General features: G+C 43.8%; 1 non-coding gene across 1 annotated transcript; it reads right to left on the minus strand.

The window, feature by feature from the left end:
• Positions 1-16,475: 16,475 nt before the first annotated feature.
• On the minus strand, positions 16,476-16,583 carry LOC130977650 (small nucleolar RNA R71). Its single transcript, XR_009085334.1, has one exon. It is a non-coding gene; the product is annotated as a small nucleolar RNA R71 (small nucleolar RNA).
• Between the last annotated feature and the right edge of the window lie 5,664 nt (positions 16,584-22,247).

Raw genomic sequence — 22,247 nt, forward strand, 5'->3', positions numbered from 1 at the left:
CATTGACAACGGTGATCCACCAACACACAGCTTGCCATAGAAGAGAGTACGTATGATTGGATGAAGACAATAGGAAAGCAGAGGTTCAGAAGCAACCAAGCATCTCCAAACGCTTATCTGAAATTCCCATCAATGTATTACATAAGTATCTTTATTTTATTTTATGTTTTATTTATCTTTTAATTATCAAAATCTCATAACCATTTGAATCTGCCTGACTAAGATTTACAGGATGACCATAGCTTGCTTCAAGCCGACAATCTCTGTGGGATCGACCCTTACTTGCGTAAGGTTTTATTACTTGGATGACCCAGTGCACTTGCTCGTTAGTTGTGCGTTGTTGTAAAAGTGTAATTGCAATTTCGTGCACCAATAACCAAATATCAACAATATCAACAAGAGACAAGCAATCAAGCATAAAGAGAGCATAAAACATAAAATTCATTAATCAAAACTTCAAGAAACTCAAAATTGCAAATATGAACAAAGTAACTTGAACCAAAAGGAAATGAAAGTAAAAGTGCTTCAATTAAAGGAGAAATTGAGAGTACTTACAATTAAAGGAGCAAAATCCAACATGAAAGCTTGCTATAAAATACTACAATGGAAATTGATAAACCCTAAGAGAGTATTCTACCCTATACTACTTGTTCATACCCTGACCGGGCTCCTCCAACTCGGCAAATTCCTAAAAGGTCCGACCTCGTCCTAAGGCCCACGCCTAAAGGTCGGACCTCGGACAATAAAGCAAGGAAGGCCCATCAAAAGGAACGCAGCCCAAAACCTAAAGGCCGAAAAGGCCTAGAAAAGGCGGTTCCACAAAGATAGAGATAAAGTCTCCCAAAGATAAGATAAGATAAGAATATCTTATCCAGGGAAGATCACGGCCAACTACTATAAATACACTGGAGCACCCAGGTATGGCATTCATTCCACATTCTACACATATCTGCTTGGACCCATGCTAACTTAAGCATCGAAGTGTCATTGCAGGTACCACCACCAACCACTCTACATATCAAGCTCGGGTCCCTGACCCCCACCTCGGGCCTTTCCAAGACGACCGAGCTACACGTTTCAGGTAACCCTCGGAACATTGGTGCCGTTGCCGGGGACCTGGAAGTCATCCCTCTACCATGGCGGACGACCCTCACAGCAATGACCGCGCTGCATCTGAACAAGAGGACGAAATTGACACCGGAGAATGTCCGGACAGCCCTCTATCACCACGCACTCCAGGAGGAAACAAACAGAATCGCCCAAAGAGATCACTCCAAAACAAAGATCCACAAAATCCCGAAAAAGAAAAGAGCTCGGAAATTCTAGAAGCAGTCCGGGCACAACAAAACCGACTGAAACAACTCGAAGAGGACATAAAGAAGCAGAAAGAAACTGAACAAGATCTGAGAAGGGAGGCTCGCAAGCGCAGAGAATTAGAAGAAAAACTACGAAAAATAGAGGCCAACCTGAAAGACCGGACAGAACGCGGCACCACCCCCAAAGACAACCATGATCCCTTCACGCAAGAGATCATGAAAGAGAAGGTACCGCGAAACTTCAAACCACCCGATATGGATCTCTACGACGGCACCACCGATCCAAGTCACCACCTCAGCAACTTCAGAAGCAGAATGTACTTAGTCGACGCCTCCGACGCGATTCGGTGCAAAGCCTTCCCCACCACTCTCACCAAGTCAGCCATGAAGTGGTTCGACAACCTGCCACCAAGATCAATCACCAGCTTCGAAGACCTGACCAAAAAATTCCTAACAAGGTTTTCTATTCAAAAGGACAAGACAAAACATGCCCCCAGTCTACTCGGGATCAAACAAGGTAACCAAGAAACCCTCCGAGAATACATGGAGCGATTCAACAAAGCCTGCCTGGACATACAACACTTACCCACTGAAGCAGCCATCATGGGACTAGCAAACGGCCTAAAAGAGGGACCGTTTAGCCAATCCCTATCCAAACGATACCCGACCTCCCTATACGAGGTGCAGGAGCGGGCAGAAAAATATATCAACATGGAGGAAACCTCCCAGCTAAGAGACTCTTCTAGGAAGGAATCAACCTACCCACTCCGAGATCGAGATCGGGAACAGAAGAAGAAAGAAGAACCCAACTCGGACAAGCCACGGAAGTACCACAACTACACCCCCCTCCGAGTCTCCCTGGTAGACGTCTACAGAGAAGTATGCCACACCGAAAAGATCCCCCCGCCCCGACCTCTAAAACACAAGAGAGCGGGGAGAGATCGGTCCGAGTACTGTGAATATCACAAACTCTACGGTCATTCTACTAACGACTGCTACGACCTAAAAAATGTTATAGAAATGCTAGCCAGAGAAGGAAAACTCGACAGATACATAGCAGAGAAAGGAGAAGAGACCAGGAAGAGAAGGCGGGGAGATAACGAAGGTCGGGCCGAACAAACTCCGCGAACCCCCGAAAGGCACGTACACATGATAAATGGAGGTTTTGCAGGCGGAGGAACATCCAGATCCTCACGAAAAAGACACCTCAAGGAAGTCTATCATGTCCGAGAAGACAGTCCCCTGCCCGAATTACCTACTATCTCATTTACCCGAGAAGATGCTCAAGGGATAATACCCGGGCACGACGATCCAATGGTAATCACCATTATCCTAGCAAACGCCAACTTACATCGAACCCTGATTGACCAGGGAAGCTCAGCAGATATCCTGTTCAAAACGGCCTTCGACAAGCTCGGACTTGAAGAAAAAGAGCTAAAGGCCTATCCCACCGACCTATTTGGGCTAGGGGACACCCCGATCTATCCCTTAGGATACATCTCGCTACACACTACCTTTGGAAGAGGCGAGCAATCTAAAACATTAAAGCATCGACTACATTATAGTCGACGTCACTTCAGCATACAATGCCCTCATTGGGCGACCAACCCTAAACAGATTGGCAGCAATAGTCTCGACCCCACACCTCTGTATGAAGTTCCCTACCGCAAAAGGAATCGCTACCCTAAAAGGCGACCAAAAACTAGCGCGGCGATGCTACAACGAAAGCCTGAGCCTAAAAGGGAAAGAGATCAACACAATAGAACTCGGACGAGTTCAAGCCCGAGAAGATCTTCGGCCACAACCAGAGGGAGAAACCGAAAAAGTCCAGATTGGGAACACACCAGAAAAAATAACAAACATAGGAGCAAACCTTGAGGCAGGCCTAAAAGAGGAACTCATAACCCTTTTAAAGGGGAATTCCGACCTCTTCGCCTGGAAAGCCTCCGACATGCCAGGCATAAGCCCCGACCTGATGTGCCATAAGCTATCAGTATACCCGGGATCCAGACCGGTCCAACAAAGACGCCGGAAGCTCGGACCCGAGCGCATACAAGCAATAGAAGAACAGGTACAAGCACTGCTAGATGCAGGGTTCATTAGGGAAGTAAAATACCCCCTATGGCTCGCAAACGTGGTCCTGGTAAAAAAGCCTAACGGAAAATGGAGGATGTGCGTCGATTACACGGATCTCAACAAAGCCTGCCCCAAAGACCCATATCCATTACCAAACATCGACACCTTAGTAGACGCAGCCTCAGGCTACAGATATCTCTCCTTCATGGACGCATACTCGGGATACAATCAAATCCCGATGTACGAACCCGACCAAGAAAAGACCTCGTTCATAACCCCAAGGGCAAACTACTGCTACGTAGTAATGCCCTTCGGGCTGAAGAACGCAGGGGCAACCTACCAGAGGCTAATGAACAAAGTGTTCTCAGAGCACATCGGACTACAGCTGGAGGTATACGTCGACGACATGCTGGTAAAGACACAAGAAGACAGAAACTTGCTGACCGACCTCACCAGTGTCTTCGGCACCCTCAGAAAACACAACATGAGACTTAACCCGACAAAGTGCACCTTCGCCGCAGAAGCCGGAAAGATCTTAGGCTTCATGCTGACTCAAAGGGGCATCGAAGCGAACCCAGACAAATGCCAAGCGATACTCAATATGAAGAGTCCGACGTGTGTCAAAGAAGTACAACAGCTGAATGGAAGGCTAGCCGCCCTATCAAGATTCTTGGCAGGATCAGCGATAAAATCACTACCTCTCTACTCACTCCTAAAGAAAGGGAAACCCTTCTCATGGACCCCGGAGTGCGAAAAAGCCTTTCAAGAATTCAAGGAATTCCTCAGACAGCCACCAATCCTAACCCGACCTTTAAAAGGAGAAGAACTCGTACTATACCTCTCGGTTGGAAATCGAGCAGTCGCTTCTGCGTTAATACGAGAAAATGACCAAGGACAACGCCCCATATACTTTGTAAGCAAGGCACTACAAGGGGCCGAATTAAACTATCAGAAGATAGAAAAATTCGCCTACGCCCTAGTGTTCACAGCTCGGAGGCTCCGTCCCTACTTTCAAGCCCACACCATCAAGGTCCGGACAAACCAACCCATGAGACACATCCTGCAAAAAACAGACCTGGCAGGACGAATACTACAATGGGCGGTGGAACTGTCCGAGTTCGACCTCCACTATGAAGCCCGGACTGCCATAAAATCTCAGTATCTAGCCGACTTCATCGCAGAATACACTGAGACCCCTGGAACCCCACTCTCATGGAACCTGTATATCGACGGGTCCTCAAACAAAACAGGAAGCGGAGCCGGGGTTATACTCGAAAGCGACCAAGGAACGTGGATAGAACTATCCCTAAAATTCGAGTTCCAGGCTTCGAACAACCAAGCCGAATACGAGGCCCTACTAGCAGGTCTAAAGCTAGCCGAAGAGGTCGGAGCCCAGAAAATCACGATCTTCAGCGACTCCCAGGTCGTCACATCACAAGTAAATGGAAGCTACCAGGCCAAAGACCCAACTATGAAGAAATACCTGGACCAAACACAGGCACAATTACGCCACTTTTCAGAAATACAGATCCAGCACATACCTCGGGAACAAAACGCCCGGGCAGACGCCCTCTCAAAGCTCGCCAGCACCAAGCCTGGAGGCAACAACAGAAGTCTCCTCCAGGAAACCTTACAATCTCCCTCCGTGATAAGAGAGGAAGAAACGCTAAATATATCCAACCAACAGCAAGGATGGATGACCCCCATACTCAACTACCTGAAGTCGGGAACTCTCCCCACCGAAAGAAAGGAAGCTAAAAGACTCACGAAAGACGCCCAGAATTATACACTAATTCACGACGTATTATACAGAAGAGGATTCTCAAACCCCCTCCTTAGGTGCGTCCCGACCTCAGAAACAAAGAGCGTCCTCGAAGAAGTCCACGGAGGCATGTGTGGGAACCATCTCGGAGCTCGGGCATTATCCAAGAAAGTAGTCCGAGCCGGGTTCTACTGGCCGACCTTGCAAAGAGACGCAACGGAATTTGTGAAAATATGCCCCCCTGCCAAAAACACGCCAATTTTCACAAGACACCACCCGAAGACCTTATCAGCATCACCGCACCATGGCCCTTCGCAAAATGGGGACTTGACCTACTCGGCCCGTTCCCCAAGGACCGGGGCAAGTCAAATACCTCATAGTAGGGGTCGACTACTTCACAAAGTGGATCGAAGCTGAACCCTTAGCCACCATTACGGCTCAGAAAAGTCGCAAATTCCTATACAAAAACATTGTCACAAGGTTCGGAGTCCCCTACTCCATCACAACAGACAATGGAACACAGTTCACAGACACAAGTTTTCAGAACTTGGTGGCCGAACTAAAAATCAAACAGCAATTCACCTCAGTCGAGCACCCACAAGCCAATGGACAAGCAGAGGCTGCAAATAAAGTTATCTTGGCCGGGTTAAAATGGAGACTCCAAGAAGCCAAAGGGGCATGGGCCGAAGAGCTTCCCCAGGTGCTATGGGCATATCGGACAACTCCACACTCTACAACGGGAGAATCGCCATTCCGACTAGCCTATGGGATGGAGGCAATGATTCCTATCGAAATAGAGGAAGGGTCACCTAGAACCATCTTCTACAACGAAAAAGGTAACCCGCAGGCACAAAGGGAAGAACTCGACCTCCTCCCCGAGGTCCGAGAAAGAGCCCGAATCCAAGAAGAAGCCTTAAAACGGCGAACGGCACTCAGATACAATCAGAAAGTAATAAAGCGAAGCTTCTCCATTCACGACCTGATTCTAATCCGAAATGACATCGGAACACAAAAGTCGGGAGAAGGAAAGCTAGCTGCAAATTGGAAAGGACCCTACAAGGTAACAGAAGTCTTAGGGACAGGTTACTACAAAGTATCCGACCTAGAAGGCAATGAGCTGCCCAGGGCCTGGCACGCCTGTAATCTAAGACGGTACTACAGCTAGAAAAATTTAACCCGAGGTGTACTCTTTTTCCCTACAAGGGTTTTTTAATGAGACACCCGGTTAAATAAGACACCCGACCTAGTCAAGGGTAAACACTCTGTAAATATTCTTTCTTTTTTTTTTACTAATCAAATTTTTCTATTTTCTTTTCTCCTTCCTCATGATGAAACAAATCCTAGAAAGTACCCCGCCAAGGCGCATTAATTTATGCTCGGCAAAACGCAAAAAATCATTTGCCAAGAGACCACACAAGGTCGGCAAAGATAAAGCGACGAGGTTCAAATTAATGTGAGAAGTTATAAAGCAACTCTGAAAAGGCTCAAAAAGCCAAATAAAAAGAGATTACAAAAATAACTTAAAAGGCCGACCAACGACAAGGTCGGACCCAACAAAGGGAGGTACTCGAACGCCCGAGGTCTGAGAAAAAGCCCGGATCCAAGAAAGAAGCCTTAAAACAGCGAAAGCCAAGATTTCGAAAACGCTTACTAAAAAGTTGCTATACAAAAACAACTAAAAAGTACAAGCGAAAAAAAACGAAATCAAAAGAAGGGGTAAAACAAAAGTTTCAAGCGCTAGCTAAAAAGTTGTTATCCAAAAACAACTAAAAAGCATAAAAGCGGAACAAAAAGTCAAAGCGCAAACAAGGGTAAAACAAAAGTTTCAAGCGCTAGCTAAAAAGTTGTTATCCAAAAACAACTAAAAAGCATAAAAGCGGAACAAAAAGTCAAAGCAAAACACCGCATAATAAAGCTAAAAAGTTACTACAAGTAGCTAATAGCAGAAAGGCGTCCAAAAGCGTTCACAGAAACCATCCAAAAACAAAAGAGCCCACAGGCCGGGCAAAGAACCAAAAATAAAAGATTACAGAGGATCAAGGTCCTTTCCGGACTCCACATCAACAGAAGGCTGCGGAGAAAACATAGAAATCGGGACTGCATCGACGGCACCGTCATCCCGGTTTAAAACCTCCACACCAGATCCATCCCCGGCCAAAGGTGAAGTCGGGTTCGCAACCGGAACATTGGGGTCGGACACCGGAACTTCATCCTCGTTGGGAGCAGGAACAATCTTTCCCTCCACAACAACGTTATCCGTACTAAATAAGCTCAGATCCAGGTCAGGAGCAAGAACCCGGACCTGATCCTTCAAATTTCCAAACATAGCATCCATACCCTTGGCCACATGACCCTCTAGCTCGTAAAAATCATCCCGAGCAGATTGCAACCTCTCCTTTGTCTCCACAAGCTCGGCATATATCCGAGTATAATTCTCCGTCGCCGCCTTCGCCATCTCCTCAGATGCTTTCGCTGCCGCCACAGCCGCGGTAGCTTTAGCTTTCTCCCTCTCCAAAGACGCCTCCAGCTCAGTAATCCTAGCAGCCTTCAGTTCACTAATCCTCTCGAACTCAAACTGAGCCTTCTCAAGTCGGGAGCTGGTCGCACCAAGGGGGGATTTCTTGAACTCCCGAGCAATAGCGGCATGAAGACTAGCCATCCGGACACAACTCCGCGCCATATACTGAAAATGATGCTCCATAGACACATCATCAGTAGAAATAAAAGTCTGAGGGAGAATATGCTGTTCAATCCAACCAAGAGCATCAAAATCCTTGTCATTAAAACTCGCAAGCTCTTGAGAGGTCTTCTGTTTCTTGGGAGGAGGACCCGAGGACGAAGGCGGGGAAGAGTGACCGGGTCCAGAGGTCGGAGGATCTTGATTTATAGCTCGGAACTGGGGAGTCGGAATAGTCTTCGACCGAGTCATAACACCCACAGTAGTCTTCTGCGGAGAAGATCGGACAGAAACCTCCCCAGCATCGATATTTCGAGCAGCCACAGACTTCTTCGTCCGACGAAGGAACTTCATGGAATCCGCCTGAGAAGACATCTCTGCAGAAATAAAAGAAAAAGGATTACCACATCAGAAACTCCACCAAAACAAGCAAAACCAAAATACTAAAAAAAGATGAATCTCGGAGAGGTCGGGAACTACCTAACTCGGAACGGAGAAGGCTTGGATCTCCCAACATTTTCTTCGTATCCAAGTGAGGTGCCCGACCCCATAAACTGCTCACCACACCCACAAAAGCCTGCTCCACCTCATCTAGACTCTCAAAGGTATACTTAGCAGACACTACATTCTCCTGCCAACAAAGAGGAAAAGAAGGCTCCCCACTCTCATCTAGAAAGAAAGGTCGGACGTCTCCAGTAGCCCGAACCTTGAAATAAAAGTTCTTAAAATCATGAAAGGACTCATCATACAGGGTACAAAACTTCCTTCCCTGGTTAGCCCTAAAAGAAACCCAAGATACCTTCCCTTCACCCGACCCCGGCTTCGTCAACACAAACAAGTAGGAAAAAAGAGAAATAGAGGGAGCGACGCCCAAAAACTGACACAAAAGTTGAAACAGCTTTAAAAACGCCCAAGAATTTGGATGGAGCTGCATAGGGGCAAGGTTACAAGACCATAACACCTCGGACTACAGGTCGGTAAAAGGAAGTCGGACACTCAGCTTAGAGAAAAAACAATCATAAGCATAAAAGAAGAGCTTCTCGGAACTATCTAAGGGCGGGAAGCACACTCTCTCCTCGGAATCCGGGGCTACTAGTTCATAATCCCTCTCAGACTCTCTATTTTCACATATGCTACAGTGCCTACGGAACCTAGCTAAATACTCAGAATCTACCACAGAAGGGACTTTTAGAGGAAGAGGGTCTACCCAACCAAGACCACTTGGAATCTTGGTCGACATCGCTTGAAGAACCTTTCGAGACATAAAACTCTTACCTACAAAGAAGAAATACAACAGCAAGCAAAAATCACATAAAGCAGACAGCGAAAACCCGTTCAGCAAAGCAAGAAACAAAAACCCAACGAAGAAAATGCGGCAACCCGGAACAAAGTACCAGAAAACAAAAAGAGCCCCCCCCATATACAAACAACAAAGCAATGGCGGCGCCTCTTTTCGGGGCAACCCAGGCATAAAGAAAAAAGAAACAAACAAGAACCACACAAAGAACAAAAGCATATGTGCACGAGAAAAGAAAAGCATGGGAACAAACCTGGAAAAAAGAAACGAAGACGACAAGCTCCGAAGCAAGGAGAACGAAACACAGAGGAAACCCCAGAAAGGCACACGGAGAGATTCGGGGAAGAAGAGCAAAGAGAAAGAAGAAGCAGCGCTCGAAAAAAGGATAACGAAAAACAAAACGCAGAAAAGGAGGAAAGGGGCAAATAAATAATGCCTTCACAGAGCCCGAACGGAAATCGAGGAAAAACGGTAAAATGCAATAAATGCAGGAACGGCCATTTTTGAATTTTGAAAAACTACTATGCCCGAGCTCGACCTCCCAAAAAGGACGAACTCGGGCAGGGGCACTGTTCATACCCTGACCGGGCTCCTCCAACTTGGCAAATTCCTAAAAGGTCCGACCTCGTCCTAAGGCCCACGCCTAAAGGTCGGACCTCGGACAATAAAGCAAGGAAGGCCCATCAAAAGGAACGCAGCCCAAAACCTAAAGGCCGAAAAGGCCTAGAAAAGGCGGTTCCACAAAGATAGAGATAAAGTCTCCCAAAGATAAGATAAGATAAGAATATCTTATCCAGGGAAGATCACGGCCAACTACTATAAATACACTGGAGCACCCAGGTATGGCATTCATTCCACATTCTACACATATCTGCTTGGACCCATGCTAACTTAAGCATCGGAGTGTCATTGCAGGTACCACCACCAACCACTCTACATATCAAGCTCGGGTCCCTGACCCCCACCTCGGGCCTTTCCAAGACGACCGAGCTACACGTTTCAGGTAACCCTCAGAACACTACTCCTACTCCTATAATTACTTCTAAAACTAATGAAAACCTAATCTAAAATGAGCTCCCTTCATATGTGTTGAATTCCCCTTGATATAGCACTCCAATTCAGCCTTCAAGCCTTCCAAAATGGGCCAAAAGCCTTCAGAAATCGCGCAGCATGTGTTTCATTAATGAAATCATGTGCAGGGTCCTGTGCGTACGCACAGACACTTGGCTAAATGGAGACCTGTGCGTATGCATAGATGGTCGTCCGCACGCACACATAAAATTTCCTTTTTGTGCGCACGCACACTTCGCTGTGTGTGCTTTTCATTGTTTTCTTTAAGTGTTCTCCCTTGTACATGATTTCTTCCACTTTTGGCTATCCATTCTTGCCTCTATGACCTCAAATTACTCAACAAACATGTCATGGCATCAAATAGAATAAAAGTGGAATTAAATTGCTCATTTCAAGCATAAAATTGCATGTTTTCATATTTAAGTCCAATTTAGGGGCAAAACACAAAAGTATGCTATTTTGGTGCCTAAGTGTGAGTTTATGTGATGAAATCTATCCAAACCAAGCTAAAATATATCAGAAAATATGGAATCATCAAGGCTCCCTGGCTGGCATTCAACGCCAACAAGGTCTCTGCTCCAGGGTGTTCTATTTCCAGCTCTAACTTTCTGTTTCTGTTACTGCACATGATCACAAACTTAAGCAAATATGAAAATTAAACTGAAATAACTTAAATAAACTTAAAGAAAAACAAGAAAACATTAATTATTGAAGGGTTGCCTCCCAACAAGCGCTTCTTTAACGTCACTAGCTTGACGGTTAGCTCCTTACGGAGATGGATAGGGGCTCATAATTTCACCCCTTACAGTGAACTTCTTGCCTGTGCTCTCATGGATAAGTTCCACATGTTCTAGAGACAGGATATTGTTCACAGTGTATGGAATGACTAGATTGTCTATGAAGACAACCCTCGTGCCAGGTGAGTGGCCATTGGTGGGGATTTTCTTATCCCTCCAGCCTTTAGATACTTTCTTCTTAGTACATTTATTCTCAGTGCTTGATCATGGCTGCGCATCACCAAACTTAGAATTGGTGATTGAGGGCTATGTATAACCTTACACTGAGAGAGAGGGTTAGAACACTAAGTGTTGCACAACTGTTTCTCTGTTGTCAGAGGGAGAGTTAGTGTTAGGCATCTTGAACAAGATGTGGTCCTCCCATAACTGTAGAATCAACTTTTCCTTTGCTACATCAATGATGGCATTGGCAGTGGCTTGGAAGGGTCTTCCAAGGATGATAGTTTCATCCACTTCCTCCCCAGTATCTAAGATTATAAAATTTGCAGGGATGTAAAGGTTCTCAACCTTTACTAAGACATCCTCTACACGACCATAAGCCTTTTTCATTGACCTGTTTGCCATCTCTAGTAAGATTCATATAGCTTGTACTTCAAAGATTCCCAACTTCTCCATTACAGAGAGTGGCATAAGGGTTTATGCTTGACCTTAGGTCACACAGAACCTTATCAAAGGTAAGGGTGCCTATGGTGCAGGGAATCAACAAGCATCCGGGATCTGACAGCTTCTGAGGTAGTTTCTGCTGAACCAAGGCATTGAGTTCCTTGGTGAGCACTGGAGGTTCTTCCTCCAATGGCTCTGTGCCAAACAACTTGGAACTAAGCTTCATTTGAATTCCTAGGTACTGAGCAACATGCTCTTCCCTAGTTTCCTCTTCTTCATCAAAGGAGGAGTACTCTGTAGATTCTATGATCGTTAACCAACTATACAAGGGAACTTCAATAGGCTCTTCACGAACCTTTGGTACCATCAGTTCTTTAATTGGGAGGTTCTCAGTGGGCTGAGGGTTGCCAACTATCCCTATTGTGGCATTTAATGCCAGGATTTATGTTTCTTTGGGCGTTGAATGCCCATCATGGATATCTTCACTAGCATTCAACCCCAGTTTTTGTGCTGCCTTGGGCATTGAATGCCCAGTAAGGTGCTCTTTATTGGCGTTCAACGCTAGTGATGCTGGCTTGTTAGGCATTGAACGCCAGTAAGGTCTACCTTACTGGCGTTCAATGCCAGTGATGGTGCCTCCTTGGGCATTAAATTCTTAGAAAGGTCTTCCTTACTGGTGTTCAACGCCAGTAATGGTGCTTCTGTGGACATTAAATGACCAGGAAGGTTTTCCTTACTGGCGTTTAATGCCAGCTCATCCCCTTCAGATTTGGCCTCCACGTCTACAGTAATGGCCTTGCACTCTTCTCTTGGGTTCACCTCAGTGTCACTAGGAAGAGTGTTAGGAGTGGTCTCAGGGATTTTCTTACTCAGTTGACCTAATTATACCTCCATCTTCTGCTGAGAAGATGGAAATGGTGGTCTATTATTGAACCTATTCTGGGTTCTTCCACCTTGATTATTGTTGAAGCCTGATGAGCGGATAATTTGTACGCTTTTTGGCATTGTCTTTAGTATGTTTTTGGTAGTTTTAGTTGAGTTCTTAGTATATTTTTATTAGTTTTTAGTTAAAATTCACTTTTCTGGACTTTACTATGAGTTTGTGTGTTTTTCTGTGATTTCAGGTATTTTCTGGCTGAAATTGAGGGACCTGAGCAAAAATCTGATTCAGAGACTAAAAAGGACTGCAGATGCTGTTGGATTCTGACCTCCCAGCACTCGAAGTGGATTTTATGGAGCTACAGAAGCCCAATTGGCGCGCTCTCAACGGCGTTGGAAAGTAGACATCCTGGGCTTTCTAGCAATATATGATAGTCCATACTTTGCCCAAGATTTGATGGCCCAAACCGGCGTTCAAAGTCACCTACAGAAATTCCAGCGTTAAACGCCGGAACTGGCACCTAAATGGGAGTTAAACGCCCAAACTGGCATAAAAGCTGGCGTTTAACTCCAAGAAGAGTCTCTACACGAAAATGCTTCAATGCTCAGCCCAAGCACACACCAAGTGGGCCCGGAAGTGGATTTCTATGTCATTTACTCATCTCTGTACACCCTAGGCTACTAGTTTTCTATAAGTAGGACCTTTTACTATTGTATTTTCATCTTTGGATTATTTTTGATCCTTTGATCATCTTTGGACATCTAGTTCTTAGATCATTTGGGAGGCTGGCCATTCGGCCATGCCTAGACCTTGTTCTTATGTATTTTCAACGGTGGAGTTTCTACACACCATAGATTAAGGTGTGGAGCTCTGCTGTACCTCGAGTATTAATGCAATTACTATTGTTCTTCTATTCAATTCCGCTTGTTCTTTGTCCAAGATATCACTTGTTCTTCAACTTGATGAAGGTGATGATTGTCACGAATCATCACCACTCTCACTCATGAACAAAGTGACTGACAACCACTCTTGTTCTACAAGCATTCGAGGCTCTAGTGAATATCTCTTGGATTTCTGATTGCACGATGCATGGTTGATCGCCTGACAACCGAGTGCTCGTCTGACAAATGAGCCAACCATTCCGTGAGATTAGAGTCTTCGTGGTATAGGCAATAACTGATGGCGGCATTCAAGAGAATCCGGAAGGTCTAACCTTGTCTGTGGTATTCTGAGTAGGATTCAATGATTGAATGACTGTGACGTGCTTCAAACTCCTGAGGGCGGGGCGTTAGTGACAGACGCCAAAAGAATCACTGGATTCTATTCCGGTCTGATTGAGAACCGACAGATGGATAGCCATGCTGTGACAGAGCATCGGAACGTATTTCCAATGAGAGGATGGGAGGTAGCCACTGACAACGGTGAAACCCTACATAAGCTTGCCATGGAAAGGAGTAAGAAGGATTGGATGAAGACATTAGGAAAGCAGAGAGACGGAAGGGAAGGCACCTTCATACGCTTATCTGAAGTTCCTACCAATGATATACATAAGTATCTCTATCTTTATCTTTGTGTTTTATGCGTTTATCACTATACCCATTTGAGTCTGCCTGACTAAGATTTACAAGCTGACCATAGCTTGCTTCATACCAACAATCTCCGTGGGATCGACCCTTACTCGCGTAAGGTTTATTACTTGGACGACCCAGTGCACTTGCTGGTTAGTTGTGCGAAATTGTGTAATGCCATGGTATTGAGCACCAAGTCTTTGGAGCCATTACTAGGGATTATGAGAGTTGTGAAAAGTATTGATCACAATTTCGTGCACCAAATTTTTGGCGCCGTTGCCGGGGATTGTTTTTGTGTATGGACAACTGACGGTTCATCTTGTTGCTTAGATTAGGTATTTTTTTTCGAAATTCTTGAAGGTGAATTCTAGAGTTTCATGGTGATTTGTTGAAATTTGGCTGGCTGAGAAGCCATGTCTAATTTCATTGGACCGAGGTTTCAACTTATCATCACAAGAGCTTGTTGATTTTTATCAATCTTGCTTTTGGAGCAGTGATTTGCTAAGGCTTGGCTGGCCTTTGGCCATGTCTAGTGTTTTGGACCGAAGCTTTCTTTGAAAGCTTGGCTGGCTGTGAAGCCATGTCTAATTCCTGGACCGGAGTCTTAGACTAGCATTGCACTGATTCCTGGAATTCTCATTAAGAATTTTGATATATTTTTCCACTTAATTTTCGAAAAACACAAAAAAAAAATTTACAAAATCATAAAAATCAAAAATATTTCTTGTTTGAGTATAGAGTCTCATTTTAAGTTTGGTGTCAATTGCATGCATTCATTCATGTGTCTTAAGGATCTTCAAGTACTTCTTGATGATTTTCGTGCTCTGATCTTTGAATTCTATTGACTTGAGTGTTTTGTGTGTCTCATATGCATTCTCATTTTGTTAGTGTCAGTAGTATACAAACTGCTAAGTTTGGTGTCTTGCATGCATTGTTATTTGATTTTAGTTGCATTTTGATTATTCCTCATTATCAAAAATCCAAAAATATTTTTTATTTTGTGTCTTTTCAAGTCAATAATACAGAGAATTGAAGATTCAGAACATACTGCAGAGGAATTGCACAGAAAAAGCTGGGCGTTCAAAACGCCCAGTGAAGAAGGACAGACTGGCGTTTAAACGCCAGCCAGGGTACCTGGTTGGGCGTTTAACGCCCAAAAAGGTATAAGTTTGGGCGTTAAACGCCAGAATGTGCACCATTCTGGGCGTTTAACGCCAGGATGGCTAAAGGGGGAAGATTTTGTTTTCAACTCAATTTTTTTTTTAGTTTTCAAAATCTTTTCAAAATCAAATCTTTTTCAAATCAATTTTTCAATCAAATCTTTTTCAAAATTACTTTCTCTCCATTTTCAAAGATACTTGCTACCAATTAATGATTTGATTCAACATTTCAAGTATGTTGCCTTTTCTGTTGAGAAAGGTTTAAATTGTTTGAATCATATCTTTTCTTGTTAGGCAAGTTATTAATTTTTAAAATCAAATCTTTTTAAAATTGTTTTCAAATCATATCTTCTCAATCATATCTTCTTAACCACATCTTGTTCAAAATAGTTTTCAATCAAATCTCTTTGATTTCTAATTTCAAAATCCTTTTCAAAAATCACTTGATTTCTTTTTCACTTTTAATTTTCGAAAATCAAAGTAATGTTTTTTTTTAAATGTTTTCAAAATCTTTTACTTAATTTTCGAAAATCACTTCCCTTCTTCTTACACCCTTCTGTTTAAGGACTAACACTATCCCTTAATGCAAAATTCGAACTCCATCCTCTCTGATAAGTTCGAATTTTCTACTTCTGTCTTCTACTCTTCTTTTCCTCTGACACTTAAAGAAATCTCTATACTGTAACATAGAGGATTCCACATTTTCTTGTTCTCTTCTCCTTCATATGAGCAGAAACAAAGGCAAAGGCATTCTTGTTGAAGCTGACCCTGAGCCTGAAAGGACCTTGAAGCGAAAACTAAGAGAAGCTAAGGCACAACTCTTTGTTGAGGACTTGACCGAATTCTTCAAGGAAGAAGAAGCCATGGCAGCCGAAAACAACAACAATGCCAACAATGCAAGGAAGGTGCTGGGTGACTTTACTGCACCTACTCCCGACTTCTATGGGAGAAGCATCTCTATCCCTGCCATTGGAGCAAACAACTTTGAGCTTAAGCCTCAATTAGTTTCTCTAATGCAACAGAATTGCAAGTTCCATGGACTTCCATTGGAAGATCCTCATCAGTTCTTAGCTGAGTTCTTGCAAATCTGTGACACTGTCAAGACTAATGGGGTAGACCCTGAGGTCTATAGACTGATGCTATTCCCTTTTGCTGTAAGAGACAGAGCTAGAATATGGTTGGACTCTCAACCTAAAGAAAGCCTGGACTCTTGGGAAAAGCTAGTCAATGCCTTCTTGGCAAAGTTCTTTCCACCTCAAAAATTGAGTAAGCTTAGAGTGGAAGTCCAAACCTTTAGACAGAAGGATGGAGAATCCCTCTATGAAGCTTGGGAAAGATACAAGCAATTAATCAGAAAGTGTCCATCTGATATGCTTTCTGAATGGAGCATCATAGGTATTTTCTATGATGGTCTCTCTGAACTATCTAAGATGTCCTTGGATAGCTCTGCTGGAGGATCTCTTCATCTGAAGAAGACGCCTACAGAAGCTCAAGAGCTCATTGAAATGGTTGCAAATAACCAATTCATGTACACTTTTGAAAGAAATCCTGTGAATAATGGGACTAGTCAGAAGAAAGGAGTTCTTGAGATTGATGCTCTGAATGCCATATTGGCTCAGAACAAGATATTGACTCAACAAGTCAATTTGATTTCTCAAAGTCTGTCTGGAATGCAAAATGCACCAAGCAGTACTAAGGATGCTTCATCTGAGGAAGAAGCTTATGATCCTGAGAACCCTTCAATGGAAGAGGTGAATTACCTAGGAGAACCCTATGGTAACACCTATAATTCTTCATGGAAAAATCACCCAAATTTTTCATGGAAGAATCAAGAGAGACCTCAACAAGGTTTCAACAACAATAATGGTGGAAGAAACAGGTTTAACAATGGCAAGCCTTTTCCATCATCTTCTCAGCAACAGACAGAGAATTCTAAGTAGAACCCCTCTGACTTAGCAACCATGGTCTCTGATCTAATCAAAACCACTCAAAGTTTCATGACTGAAACAAGGTCCTCCATAAGAAATTTGGAGGCACAAGTGGGACAGCTGAGCAAGAAAATTACTGAACTCCCTCCAAGTACTCTCCCAAGCAACACAGAAGAAAATCCAAAAGGAGAGTGCAAGGCCATCAACATGGCCGAATTTGGAGAGGAAAAAGAGGAAGTGAACGCCACTGAGGAACACCTCAGTGGGCGTGCACTGACCTCCAATGAGTTCCCCAATGAGGAACCATGGGAATCTGAGGCTCAAAATGAGACCATAGAGATCCCATTGGACTTACTTCTGCCTTTCATGAGCTCTGATGAGTATTCTTCCTCTGAAGAGGATGAATATGTCACTGAAGAGCAAGTTGCTAAATACCTTGGAGCAATCATGAAGCTAAATGACAAGTTATTTGGAAATGAGACTTGGAAGAATGAACCTCCCTTGCTCACCAAAGAACTGGATGACTTGTCTAGGCAGAAATTACCTCAAAAGAAACAAGATCCTGGGAAGTTTTCCATACCTTGTACCATAGGCACCATGACCTTCAAGAAGGCTCTGTGTGACTTAGGGTCAAGTGTAAACCTCATGCCTCTCTCTGTAATGGAGAAGCTAGGGATCTTTGAGGTGCAAGCTGCAAAAATCTCATTAGAGATGGCAGACAACTTAAGAAAACAAGCTTATGGACTTGTAGAGAATGTCTTGGTTAAAGTTGAAGACCATTACATCCCTACTGATTTCATAGTCCTAGAGACTGGGAAGTGCATGGATGAAAATATCATCCTTGGCAGACCCTTCCTAGCCACAGCAAAGGCTGTGATTGATGTTGATGGAGGTGAACTAATCATTCAAGTGAATGATGAATCTTTGGTGTTTAAGGCTCAAGGATATCCCTCTATCACCATGGAGAGGAAGCATGAAGAGCTTCTCTCAAATCAGGGACAAGCAAAGCCCCCACAGTCAAACTCTAAGTTTGGTGTTGGGAGGCCACAACCAAACTCTAAGTTTGGTGTTGAACCCCCACATTCAAACTGTAAGTTTGGTGTTGGGAGGTTCCCACATTGCTCTGATCATTTGTGAGGCTCCATGAGAGCCCTCTGTCAAGCTACTGACATTAAAGAAGCGCTTGTTGGGAGGCAACCCAATATTATATTTTATATATTTTTCTTTGTTATTTTATTTTATTTTGTAGGTTGATGATCATAAGAAGTCACAAAATCAATTAAAAAAGCAAAAACAGAATGAAAAACAGGAAGAAAAACAGCACACCCTGGAGGAAGATGCTGCTGGCGTTTAAACGCCAGTAAGCCTAGCAGTTGGGCGTTTAACGCCCAGTCTGGCACCATTCTGGGCGTTTAACGCCAGAAAGGGGCACCAGACTGGCGTTAAACGCCAGGAATGGGCAAGAACCTGGCGTTAAACGCCAGGAATGGGCACCAGCCCGGCGTTTAACGCCAGAAATGGCTCAAAACGTGGATTTTGATGCCATATGGTGCAGGGATGACTTTTCCTTGACACCTCAGGATCTGTGGACCCCACAGGATCCCCACCAACCCCACCACACTCTCTCTCCTCTTCACCCATTCACCAATCACCTCAACACCTCTTCCCCAAAAACCCTTCACCTATCAAATCCCATCTTTCTCTTCACCACTCACATCCATCCTTCATAAAACCCACCAACCTCACCCTTCAAATTCAAACCACTTTCCCTCCCAAACCCACCCATAATGGCCGAACCTTCACTCCCCTCTCTCCTATATAAACCCTTCTTCACTCCCCCATTTTCACACAACATAAACTCAACTTCTCCCCCTCTTTGGCCGAATACACACAACTCTTCTTTCTTCTTTGCTCGAGGACGAGCAAACATTTTAAGTTTGGTGTGGTAAAAGCGTTGCTTTTTCGTTTTTCCATAACCATTATGGCACCCAAGGCCGGAGAAACCTCTAGAAAGAGGAAAGGGAAGGCAAAAGCTTCCACATCCGAGTCATGGGAGATGGATAGATTCATCTCAAGGGTGCATCAAGACCACTTCTATGAAGTTGTGGCCTTGAAGAAGGTGATCCCCGAGGTCCCCTTTTCACTCAAAAAGGGTGAATATCCGGAGATCCGCCATGAGATCCGAAGAAGAGGTTGGGAAGTGCTTACCAACCCCATTCAACAAGTCGGAATCTTGATGGTTCAAGAGTTCTATGCCAATGCATGGATCACCAAGAGCCATGATCAAAGTGTGAACCCGGATCCAAAGAATTATCTTACTATGGTTCGGGGGAAATACTTGGATTTTAGTCCGGAAAGTGTGAGGGTGGCGTTCAACTTGCCTATGATGCAAGGAGATGAACATCCTTACACAAGAAGGGTCAACTTTGATCAAAGGTTGGACCAAGTCCTCTCAGTCATATGTGAAGAGGGCGCACAATGGAAGAGAGATTCAAGAGGCAAGCCGGTTCAATTGAGAAGGCATGACCTCAAGCCAGTGGCTAGAGGATGGTTGGAGCTTATTCAACGCTCAATCATCCCCACTAGCAACCGGTCCGAAGTTACTTTAGACTGGGCCATCATGATCCATAGTATCATGAGTGGAGAAGAAGTGGAAGTTCATGAGGTTATAGCCCAAGAACTCTATAGGGTGGCGGACAAGTCTTCCACCTTGGCAAGGTTAGCCTTTCCTCACCTCATTTGTCACCTCTGTTATTCAGTGGGAGTTGACATAGAGGGAGACATCCCCATTGATGAGGATAAGCCCATCACTAAGAAGAGGATGGAGCACACAAGAGACCCCTCTCATCATTAGATCCCTGAGATACCTCAAGGGATGCACTTTCCTCCACAAGACTATTGGGAGCAAGTTAACACCTCCTTAGGAGAGTTGAGTTCCAACATGGGACAACTAAGGGTGGAGCACCAAGAACACTCCATTCTCCTCCATGAAATTAGAGAAGATCAAAGAATCATGAGAGAGGAGCAACAAAGACAAGGAAGAGATATTGAGGAGCTCAAGCACTCCATAGGACCTTCAAGAGGAAGAAAGAGCCGCCATCACTAAGGTGGACCCGTTCCTAAATTTCCTTGCTCTTTATTCTTCTGTTTTTCGAAAATTGTGCTTTATGTTTGTCCATGTTTGTATCTTGTGATCATTAGTGTCTTAGTGTCTATGCCTTGAAGTTATGAATGTCCTATGAATCCATCACCTTTCTTGAATAAAAACGTGCTTAATTGAAAAGGAAAGAATTGCATGAATTTTGAATTTTATAACAGTTTAATTATTTTGATGTGGTGGCAACACTTTTGTTTTCTGAATGTATGCTTGAACAGTGCATATGTCTTTTGAATTTGGGGTTCATGAATATTGGCTCTTGAAAGAATGATGAAAAAGGAAACATGTTACTGAGGATCTGAAAAATCATAAAAATGATTCTTGAAGCAAGAAAAAGCAGTGAATACAAAAAAAAAACGAAAAAAAAAGAGAAAAAGAAAAGAAAAAGAAAAGAAAAAGAAAGCAATAAAGTTGTGATCCAAGGCAATAAGAGTGTGCTTAAGAACCCTGGACACCTCTAATTGGGGACTTTAGCAAAGCTGAGTCACAATCTGAAAAGGTTCACCCAATTATGTGTCTGTGGCATGTATGTATCCGGTGGTAATACTGGAAGACAGAGTGCTTTGGGCCACAGCCAAGACTCAATAAAGTAGCTGTGTTCAAGAATCATCATACTTAACTAAGAGAATCAATAACACTATCTGGATTCTGAGTTCCTAAAGAAGCCAATCATTCTGAATTTCAAAGGATAAAGTGAGATGCCAAAACTATTCAGAGGCAAAAAGCTAAAAGCCCCGCTCATCTAATTAATACTGATCTTCAGAGATATTTTTGGAGTTCATTGCATATTCTCTTCTTTTTATCTTATTTGATCTTAAGTTGCTTGGGGACAAGCAACAATTTAAGTTTGGTGTTGTGATGAGCGGATAATTTGTACGCTTTTTGGCATTGTCTTTAGTATGTTTTTGGTAGTTTTAGTTGAGTTCTTAGTATATTTTTATTAGTTTTTAGTTAAAATTCACTTTTCTAGACTTTACTATGAGTTTGTGTGTTTTTCTGTGATTTCAGGTATTTTCTGGCTGAAATTGAGGGACCTGAGCAAAAATCTGATTCAGAGACTGAAAAGGACTGTAGATGCTGTTGGATTCTGACCTCCCTGCACTCGAAGTGGATTTTCTGGAGCTACAGAAGCCCAATTGGCGCGCTCTCAACGGCGTTGGAAAGTAGACATCCTGGGCTTTCCAGCAATATATGATAGTCCATACTTTGCCCAAGATTTGATGGCCCAAACTGGCGTTCAAAGTCACCTACAGAAATTCCAGCGTTAAACGCCGGAACTGGCACCTAAATGGGAGTTAAACGCCCAAACTGGCATAAAAGCTGGCGTTTAACTCCAAGAAGAGTCTCTACACGAAAATGCTTCAATGCTCAGCCCAAGCACACACCAAGTGGGCCCGGAAGTGGATTTTTATGTCATTTACTCATCTCTGTACACCCTAGGCTACTAGTTTTCTATAAGTAGGACCTTTTACTATTGTATTTTCATCTTTGGATTATTTTTGATCCTTTGATCATCTTTGGACATCTAGTTCTTAGATCATTTGGGAGGCTGGCCATTCGGCCATGCCTAGACCTTGTTCTTATGTATTTTCAACGGTGGAGTTTCTACACACCATAGATTAAGGTGTGGAGCTCTGCTGTACCTCGAGTATTAATGCAATTACTATTGTTCTTCTATTCAATTCCGCTTGTTCTTTGTCCAAGATATCACTTGTTCTTCAACTTGATGAAGGTGATGATTGTCACGAATCATCACCACTCTCACTCATGAACAAAGTGACTGACAACCACTCTTGTTCTACAAGCATTCGAGGCTCTAGTGAATATCTCTTGGATTTCTGATTGCACGATGCATGGTTGATCGCCTGACAACCGAGTGCTCGTCTGACAAATGAGCCAACCATTCCGTGAGATTAGAGTCTTCGTGGTATAGGCAAGAACTGATGGCGGCATTC

Source organism: Arachis stenosperma, chromosome 4, assembly GCF_014773155.1.
Source record: "Arachis stenosperma cultivar V10309 chromosome 4, arast.V10309.gnm1.PFL2, whole genome shotgun sequence".
In the NCBI taxonomy this organism is placed as follows: domain Eukaryota; kingdom Viridiplantae; phylum Streptophyta; class Magnoliopsida; order Fabales; family Fabaceae; genus Arachis; species Arachis stenosperma.